The sequence below is a fragment of the Scylla paramamosain genome, chromosome 25 (assembly GCF_035594125.1).
Source record: "Scylla paramamosain isolate STU-SP2022 chromosome 25, ASM3559412v1, whole genome shotgun sequence".
In the NCBI taxonomy this organism is placed as follows: Eukaryota; Metazoa; Arthropoda; class Malacostraca; order Decapoda; family Portunidae; genus Scylla; species Scylla paramamosain.
This window is the reverse complement of record NC_087175.1, coordinates 5,972,501-5,982,500: the sequence shown is the minus strand read 5'-3', so window position 1 is coordinate 5,982,500 and position 10,000 is coordinate 5,972,501. Positions and strand designations below refer to the sequence as shown.

General features: G+C 41.4%; 1 protein-coding gene and 1 long non-coding RNA gene across 2 annotated transcripts in view; one reads left to right on the top strand and one right to left on the bottom strand.

The window, feature by feature from the left end:
• The window catches only part of LOC135113168 (uncharacterized), a 236,436-nt gene extending 236,036 nt beyond the window's left edge, over window positions 1-400 (top strand). Inside the window, exon 4 of the long non-coding RNA XR_010274735.1 lies at window positions 1-400. This exon is cut by the window's left edge and continues 135 nt beyond it. This is a non-coding gene — a long non-coding RNA (uncharacterized LOC135113168).
• LOC135113167 (leucine-rich repeat neuronal protein 1-like) overlaps window positions 1-5,679 on the bottom strand; it is a 62,627-nt gene extending 56,948 nt beyond the window's left edge. Inside the window, exon 1 of the mRNA XM_064028265.1 lies at window positions 5,420-5,679. The gene's annotated coding sequence lies outside the window, so the exon portion shown is untranslated. The remainder of the gene's footprint in view (window positions 1-5,419) is intronic.
• Between the last annotated feature and the right edge of the window lie 4,321 nt (window positions 5,680-10,000).

The following is a 10,000-nucleotide window of genomic DNA, read 5'->3' as shown; positions in this document are numbered from 1 at the left end:
GTTTTGGACAGGAGAACTTCGGAAAATTAGACAGAAGTAAGAACGCAAAATTGACTTCAGGTTTTTGAACGAATAATTAACGTTTTCAATGCAATATGTGACAATTTACATCACTGATAGGACCATTGACAGGACACCTCTGCGCCGCACCTTTACTACTTTCAAAAGGCTTTAGTTGAAGTGACACGTATTCCCAAGAGTGCCACTACGGTTCTAGTGACAGATCAACAAGATTTCTACATTACTAACTGGAGAAACGCTCTTGACATCCCTGCTAATCATCTCTGTGGCCTTTCAAAATACACTTGGCGAGGGAGCAAAGCGCCTCTCAATATAGGCCTAAGGGAATGGATTGAAGTTTTTTAAATAGAACAATGACAGACTTGAAAAAAAAAAACAATAGATTCTGTAATTTCTAGCCAGTACAGTGTTTGGAGGCGATTGGAGAACAAGAAATGATGTCTCAGAGTGGTTAGGTATTAAGGACAGATGGATCAAGCAGTGAAAGGGTTAAAAGAGGAGTTATGAATTCGCCAGGTTAACAAAGGTAATTCTGTGCAAATCATCAAGGTGAGGGATAGTGTTAATATATTTTTTTCTTCTTTTTCTTCTATATTGTGTCTTTTTTTCGTGGTTTTAGCGCCGCTTAGTAATTCATCGCAGGTTATTTAATTTTCCTCTTTGTTCCGTGTGTACTTTTTGGAATAGAACATAAGAACATAAGAAATAAGGGAAGCTGCAAGAAGCGACCAGGCTTACACGTGGCAGTCCCTGTATGAAACACTCCTACCTATTTCCATCTGCTATCCCCATCCATAAACTTGTCTAATCTTCTCTTAAAGCTCTCTAGTGTCCTAGCACTAACTACATGATTACTGAGTCCGTTCCACTCATCTACCACTCTATTTGAGAACCAATTTTTTCCTATCTCCTTCCTAAACCTAAATTTTTCAAGCTTGAACCCGTTATTTCTTGTTCTACCCTGGTTGCTGATCCTAAGAATTTTGCTTACATCTCCCTTGTTATAACCCTTATACCACTTAAAGACTTCTATCAGGTCCCCTCTTAACCTACGTCTCTCTAGAGAATGTAAATTTAACAACTTCAACCTCGCTTCGTAAGGAATACTCCTCATCCCCTGTATCCTTTTAGTCATTCTCCTCTGTACTGATTCTAATAGACCTATATCTTTCCTGTAATGTGGGGACCAGAACTGCACAGCGTAGTCTAGATGAGGTCTGACCAGCGCCAAGTATAACTTTAATATTACTTCCGGCCTTCTACTTTTAACACTCCTAAAAATTAATCCTAGTACCCTATTTGCCTTGTTTCTGGCTTCTATGCATTGTTTCCCTAGACGGAGTTCAGAGCTAACTATAACTCCTAAATCTTTCTCGTACCCTGTACCTACCAGAGTTTGGGTGTTTAATGTGTACCTATTGTGTGGGTTTCCTCTACCTACGCTAAGCACTTTGCATTTATTGATATTAAATTGCATTTGCCATCTATCCGTCCATTCATTCATTCTATCTAAGTCTGTCTGCAAGGCGATGGCATCCGCTTCTGACCTAATTAATCTACCTATCTTTGTGTCATCCGCAAATTTACTAACATCGCTACTAATTCCACTATCCAAGTCATTGATATATATTAGAAATAATAATGGCCCTAATACTGATCCCTGTGGCACCCCACTAATGACATGACCCCACTCGGATTTCGAGCCGTTTATTAGCACTCTCTGTCGCCTGTTACCAAGCCATGACCCTATCCAACCTAACACCTTCCCATCTATCCCGTGCGCCCTAACCTTTCTCAGGAGCCTTTGATGGGGCACCTTGTCGAATGCTTTACTAAAGTCCAGATATAAGATATCATAACTATCACCTTTATCTACTGCCTCGTACACCTTACTGTAAAAACTTAACAAGTTTGTCAGGCAAGACTTCCCCTTCGTGAAGCCATGCTGTGACTGATTTATCAAGTTATGTTTGTCTAAATGTTCCCTAATGTTCCTGGCTATTATTGACTCTAACATTTTACCTACAACTGAAGTTAAGCTGACAGGTCTATAATTAGACGCTAAAGTTTTATCCCCTTTCTTAAAGATGGGTACTACATTAGCCTGCCTCCACATTACTGGTACCTCACCCGACTCCAGTGATTTCCTAAAGACAGAAACTAACGGTTCACTAATAATCTTTTTACATTCCTTAAGTACTCTGGGATATATTTCATTAGGTCCTGGTGACTTGAACTTTTTTAGTCTATCTATCTCCTGTTCCACTATCTCCCTAGTTATGGAAATATCCGTCAGCTTCTCATACTCATCTGCTCTAAACACCTGTTCACTATCTGGCATATCCTGCATGTTTTCCTGGGTGAAGACAGTTAAAAAATAATCATTCAGAATGGACTCTGGAATGACGTTGTTAGTTAGTCAGTAGGAGAGGAAGGGAAGGGAAAGTAGTAAATATATATCAAGTTCCATATTAATTTTTTTTTCTTCAGATAGGCCTCGTGTGTGTGTGTGTGTGTGTGTGTGTGTGTGTGTGTGTGTGTGTGTGTGTGTGTGTGTGTGTGTGTGTGTGTGTGTGTGTTTGTGAAGTTTATGGTCTTCCGATAATCTTGTGATGATGATGATGGTTATGATGACTGTGGTGGTGAGAGTGACGGAAATGATGGTGATGAAGAGGAGGCGGAGGAGGAGGATAATGGTGATGATGATCGTAGTGGTGAGAATGACAAAAATGATGATGAGGAGGAGGATGACGATAATGATGATGATGGGTGGAAAGAATACGACTGTTGAAGGATTATACATTGAGGCAATATATTGATGCACAGATTATGAAAGGTTTATTGGTAATGTGGTAATGGTGTTAATGACCGTGACAACGATAATAACAGTGGTAATAACGAATGATAACAATACTACTATTAATTAAGATGGTGGTACTCATACCGCTCTTCTGGACACGGTGGAATCAAAAGCTTTTCGTCTCATCAACTCCTCTCCTCAAACTGACTGTCTTCAGCCTCTTTCTCATCGCCGCAGTGTTGCATTTCTAGCTGTCTTCTACCGCTATTTTCATGCTAACTGCTCTTCTGATCTTGCTAACTGCATGCCTCCTCTCCTTCCGCGGCCTCGCTGCACAAGGCTTTCTTCTTTCTCTCACCCTTATTCTGTCCACCTCTCTAATGCAAGGGTTAACCAGTATTCTCAATCGTTCATCCATTTCTCTGGTAAACTCTGGAACTCCCTGCCTGCTTCTGTATTTCCACCTTCCTATGACTTGAATTCCTTCTTGAGGGAGGTTTCAAGATACTTATCCTTCAGTTTTTGACTACCGCTTCGGATCCTATTCGGGAACAGGCATCTCAGTGGGCCCGTTTTTTTTTTATTTTTTTTTTTTATTTATTTTGATTTTTTTTTTTGGTTGGATTTTTGTTGCCCTTGTCCAGTGTCCCTCATACATAAAAAAAAACTATGATGATGATACTGTTACTACTACTGCTGCTGCTACTGTTATTACTACTACTACTACTACTACTACTACTACTACTACTACTACTACTACTACTATGCATTTTTTTGGTTCTAATTCCTATACATTTCTTCTCTTTTTCTTTCACACATCTCACTAGTGTGTTTCTTACTTTTATACATTTTGTTGCAATGAAATACTATTATTTTAACACATTTCTCCTCCGCTTTCTTAAAAAAAATTGCGTTGTACATTTTCCCTTCCGTTTCTTAGTATTTTTCTAGTTTACTGTTATAGAGGAAAAAGTATATATTCTTGCCGAAGTTTCTTAATCCTCTCTCTCTCTCTCTCTCTCTCTCTCTCTCTCTCTCTCTCTCTCTCTCTCTCTCTCTCTCTCTCTCTCTCTCTCTCTCTCTCTCTCTCTCTCTCTCTCTCTCTCTCTCTCCCTCCCTCCCTCCCTCCCTCCCTCCCTGCCTCCCTGCCTGGCTAAATCTTTCAGTTCAAATATTCCCTCTAGTTGTTAAATCTATACTAGTTTTCCACCCTAACAGAAGAGAGGAGAAAGAAGAACAAAAGCATAACATGACAACAAACACGAGAACACTAACACTGCTACGTGAAGGCTGTGAGATTATAAATTAGGACGACAGGTTTCACTTTATTTATTTATTCATTTATTTATCTATTTAATTTTGCTTATTTATTTATTTGTTTGTTTGTTTGTTTGTTTGTTTGTTTGTTTGTTTGTTTGTTTTTAGTCTCTTTACCCAATAATCCGCATTCCCACGAGGCCTCTCAGTTTGTTTAGACAGGTCAGGTCAGGTCAGGTTAGGTCAGGTTAGGTTAGCTTGCATTAAAAAGTCAAATTTCACTGATTTTTCCCCTCCCATTATCTGAAAACCCACATTCCCATCCGCCCTGCAAGGTAATTATAAATAGTTTACGTTAGGTCAGGTTAAGTTAAGTTAGGTTAAGTTAGGTTAAAACATCAAGTTTCTCTGATTTTTTGCCCTTCCCTTAACTGAAAACCCCAGATTCCCTCGAGGCTCTGAAACTCCCTGCCTGCTTCTGTGTTCCCTGCTTCCTGCGACTTGAACTCTTGAGGGAGGGAGGAAGTTACAAGACACTCCAATTTTTCCTTCTCACTTTTTGATCTCTCCTCTGGACCTGGCGCCTTAGTGGGTCTTTTTTTTTTTTTTTTTACATCTATATTAATTTTTGTTGCCCCCTAGCCAGTGACACCCTTACATGAAGGAAGACCACTGTTTACAGAAGCGAGCCATTGACCAGCCGCCCCCCCCACCCCCAGCCTCCCTGTAAACCCTTATTTTGTACAGCCAGCCTCCAAATCCTCAACTGCTACACCGTCAGATTAAATCCCTCGTTTGGATGTGAGAGTGCGTGTATATATAACTTGACACACACACACACACACACACACACACACACACACACACACACACACACACACACACACACACACACACACACACACACACACACACACAAGGGGACATACACGCATACATGTTTCTTATTTGCATATCTGATTGATTTGTTTGTTTTCATTGTACAGGTGAAGGTGGTAGTGGTGGTGGTGGTGGTGGTGGTGGTAGTAGTAGTAGTAGTAGTAGTAGTAGTAGTAGTAGTATAAGGATAGTGATAGTAGGTAGAATTTTATAACAACAACTACCACTACTGTTACTTCTACTATGACTACTACTACTACTACTACTACAACACCCACCACCACCACCACTACAACTACTATTACTAACACTGCACAAACATCAACACTATACCACCACAAACACATCCCTCCCTCTCTCTCTCTCTCTCTCTCTCTCTCTCTCTCTCTCTCTCTCTCTGGTAATGACAGTGGTGGTGATGGTGGTGGTGGCGGCGGCGGTGCGATACAGAACATTGCTTACCTCAGCACTAAGTTGCGTGGGGCGTGGCCAAAGAGACGAAGATAGAGTGAGCAGTCTCTATCTCTCTCTCTCTATCTCACTTTCTGCCTCACTTCCAATTCTTCTCCGTCTTCTTCTTTTTTTTTCTTCTTCTTTTTCTTCTTCTTTCTGTTCAATGATCAATAAATTCTTGTCCTGTCACTTTAATTCTCTTTAATTCTCTGTTAAAGGGAGGAGGCTGCGGGTGTAAAGTGAGCTCTCTCTCTCTCTCTCTCTCTCTCTCTCTCTCTCTCTCTCTCTCTCTCTCTCTCTCTCTCTCTCTCTCTCTCTCTCTCTCTCTCTCTCTCTCTCTCTCTCTCTGCTATTCTCCATTTTTCTCTTTCATTGTCTTTTTATCTTATATCTCTCTACTATTCTCTCTCTCTCTCTCTCTCTCTCTCTCTCTCTCTCTCTCTCTCTCTCTCTCTCTCTCTCTCTCTCTCTCTCTCTCTCTCTCTCTCTCTCGCTCTCTTTCAATCTACATCTGTCACGTGTTGCAAAGTGAGAGAGAGAGAGAGAGAGAGAGAGAGAGAGAGAGAGAGAGAGAGAGAGAGAGAGAGACAGAGACAGAGACAGATGATGTAAAAAGTTTAACGGTAACTTATATTTTAAAAAGAAGTTATATTTAAAGTGAGAAAAGAAAGAAAAACTCCCACACCAGCAACATGTTTTACTCTCTCTCTCTCTCTCTCTCTCTCTCTCTCTCTCTCTCTCTCTCTCTCTCTCTCTCTCTCTCTCTCTCTCTCTCTCTCTCTCTCTCTCTCTCTCTCTCTCTCTCTCTCTCTCAGTTATCAAAAGAGTAAAACAAAAAAGCCTAACAATCACTGTAGATGAAAGAGAGAAAAAAGAGAAAGAAGAAAGAAGAAAGGAAGAAACGGAAAAGGAAATGAGAGAATAAGAGAAAAAAGAAAGAAAAGAAAGAAAATAACAACACTGCAATAATTACGAAAAAGAGATAAAGGAGATAGGAAAATGCCTGGTATGTAGAGAGAGAGAGAGAGAGAGAGAGAGAGAGAGAGAGAGAGAGAGAGAGTGAGTGAGTGAGAGAGGGAGGCACACACAACCGCTCTGCTCACCGGTTATACTGCGACTGACTCTCTCTCTCTCTCTCTCTCTCTCTCTCTCTCTCTCTCTCTCTCTCTCTCTCTCTCTCTCTCTCTCTCTCTCTCTCTCTCTCTCTCAGTATTATTGCTCTATCTTCCACCTTCCTTTAACCTGTATTTTCATTTTATATTCTTTTCTCTCCTCGCTTCAATGGTGGTGGTGATGGTGGTGGTGATAGTGATGATGGTGATAGTAGTGATGATGGTGATACATTACAGCCACACCTTTGTTATATCGCATTCACCACACTTCACCACACTTCACCACACTTCACACTATAGCTAGCCACGCCCACATTCCTATCATCACCGCACTGATCTTCACTATCAGCCACCACGTCAACATTTACATCGCGTTCACCACACTTCACCACATTTCACCACAGTTTGTCACGTTCATCACACTATCTCACTATTCCTGCGCCTCTTAACCTCACTGTAGTTATGATCATCACTATATCACCATTTCATCACTTTTACCACATATCACACTCATAACCTCACTGTAGTTATGATCTCACCACCACCACTGCAACTACCACACCACACGCTACCACATCGTCACCACCACCACCACCACCACCACCACCACTGCAGTCATTTACTACTTCAATCACCACACCACTGTTTATTTATTTATTTATTTATTTATTTATTTATTTATTTATTTGTTTGTTTATTTATTTATTGGGCAGGCCAGCCAAGGGACAGGAAAATTAACTATAAAATAAATAAGAGAGAAAATATTTAAAAAGAATGGAAAAAGGAAAAAAAAAGAATAGAAAAAGCTTCCTAACAATGCCGGTTCCGTTGAAAAAAGAAAGGAAAAAAGGAAAAAAAATTAGGAAAAAGACAACTCGAAGATCAAACAGAAAGGACAAACACACACACACACACACACACACACACACACACACACACACACACACACACACACACACACACACACACACACACACACACACACACAAACCATGCTTTACCTAAACTCACAAGTCATAAATTAATTCCTGCTTCTTTTTTTTTCCACTAATTCCTACACAGACGAAAAATTGCTTAAAAAAATCCACATAACTGCTTGTTTATATGTAAAGATCCACCCTACTTTTGGCAACTCTTAAAAGGCTGCAGGGTAAGTGATTAGAGTTTTCATTGGTGCTTTTCATGATTCTAGTGATAGTTTAACCGGTCGAGTGAAAGCCATTGGGAATTTTAAGGATATTTTCATTATTCTAGACGCCACTTAACGAGAATTCAGCATCGTTAGCCAGCAAGACACCCACGAGACCCGCCAAGTCATCGCTGTGGCCTCGCAAAACAGCCCATCTCACAGTAATGAGTTATACTGTACTCACATCATCGCTTTCTCAAATTTTAGTGATGTTATTCAGCCACTGTAACACCAACACCCTCCCCTCCCTTCACCCTTCCTCCCCTCGCTCTGCCCTCCCCTTCACAAGATCTCCCCTCACCCAGCATCCCTTCATCCCTTATCTCCCTCAACCTTTCAGTTTCAATCACCCCACAACAAATTCCTTTTCCCTTCCACTGGATGTCCCCTCACCTTTCACACCCCTTCATGCCAGATCCCCTTACTCCCCCCTACCTCCCCTCACTCAGCTTCCTTCAAACCATCCCCTCCCCACCATCACCCCCCCACTTACCTACAAGAGGGCGCGGCAGAGGCGGGGCGTGTGGGCAGCATAAATAAGAGTGCAGGTGTGGGGAGGGAGCGAGATGAGAATATAATGCAGGTGGCTTACCTCTCTCTCACCTGTGGGATAATTACGCAGGTGTGGAAGAGATGGAAGAGAGAGGGAGAGGGGAAGGGGGTAAAGCGAGGGATAGGAGGAAAAGACGAGGGTTTTGAAGGATAGGGACTTGAGAGAAGAGGGGAAAGGAGAGGAGGAGGAGATAAAGGAGATAAAGAGATAGGAGGAAGGGAGTAAAGAGGGAGGAACTGGAGAAAAAGAGGGGGAGTTTTTGGAGAATACTGGAAGAAGAAGGAGAGGAGGAGGAGGATATGGAAAGAAAAGGAAAAGAAGAGTGGGGAGAGGGAGGATAGGAAGAAAAGAGGGGAGGGGATAAGAATATGTAAGAGAAGGAAAAGGAGAAGAGAGGAGGGAGGCAAGAAAAAGAGAAAAAGAGTGGAAATATAGAAAATAAGAGGGAAAAGGCGACAAGGATGATATGGAAGAGAAGGAAAATGAGAAAAGGGGAAAAATGAAAGATTGAAAATAAAGACAGAAGTTCTTGAGGATATGGGAGGAGAAGAAGAGGGAAATAAAGAGGAGGAGAATATAAAAGAGAGGAAAAAGAAGAAGAGGGGGAAGAGAGAAGGAGAGGAATCAATAGACTAGGAGAAGAAAGAAAAGGAAGGAATGAAAGACAAGAAGATAGAAGAGGGAAGGAGAGGAGGGGAAAAAGAGAGAAACAAGAGAGAAGGGAGAGGAGTGGAGAGATTGCGAGAGGAGGAGAGAAACGAGGAGATGGATGAAGTGAGAGGAAAAAAAATGAAGAAAGAGAGGAAAGAAGAGGAAAGAAGGTAATAAATGAATAAAAAGAAGAAGAAAGGACAAAAAAGAACTGAGAGAAAAAAATGGAGGGGAAAGAAGAGAGGAGATAGTAATAGAGGAAAGATGAATGAATGAATGAATGAAAATGCTAGAAGAAAGGAAGGAAGGAAGGAAGGAAATAGATAGATGGAGAGACAGAAAAAAAGAGAGAATGAAAAATAAAAGATGGGAGTAAGGAATATAAATGAGAGAGAGAGAGAGAGAGAGAGAGAGAGAGAGAGAGAGAGAGAGAGAGAGAGAGAGAGAGAGAGAGAGATACGAATGGAGGGAAGAAAATGAGGAAGAGAGAGAATGATAAACAGGAGATGAATTAATGGAGAGAGAGAGAGAGAGAGAGAGAGAGAGAGAGAGAGAGAGAGAGAGAGAGAGAGAGAGAGAGAGAGAGAGAGAGAGAGAGAGAGAGAGTTAATGAAGTAGAGAGACAATTAGTAACATGGAGTAGGGAGGGAAGAGAGGAAAGAGGAAGAGGGAGAGGAGGAAAGAGGAAGGGAGAGGAATAATATAGAATTAAGGGAAGGAAGATAAATGAGGAGAGGGAGAGAGTGAAGATGACACGGAGGAGAAGGAAAGGAAGGAAATGAGAGGGAGAGAGAAGGGAAGAGAGGGGAAAATGAGAAAGGAAGAGAAGAAGAGAGAGGTGACTGTAAAATTAAAGAAAGAGAGAGAGAGAGAGAGAGAGAGAGAGAGAGAGAGAGAGAGAGAGAGAGAGAGAGAGAGAGAGAGAGAGAGAGAGAGAGAGAGATTGTATCAGGGAAGAGAAAAATGGTAAAGGTTGAAACATGAAATAAAAATGAAAGACAGAGAGAGAGAGAGAGAGAGAGAGAGAGAGAGAGAGAGAGAGAGAGAGAGAGAGAGAGAGAGAGAGAGAGAGACTAATAAACACA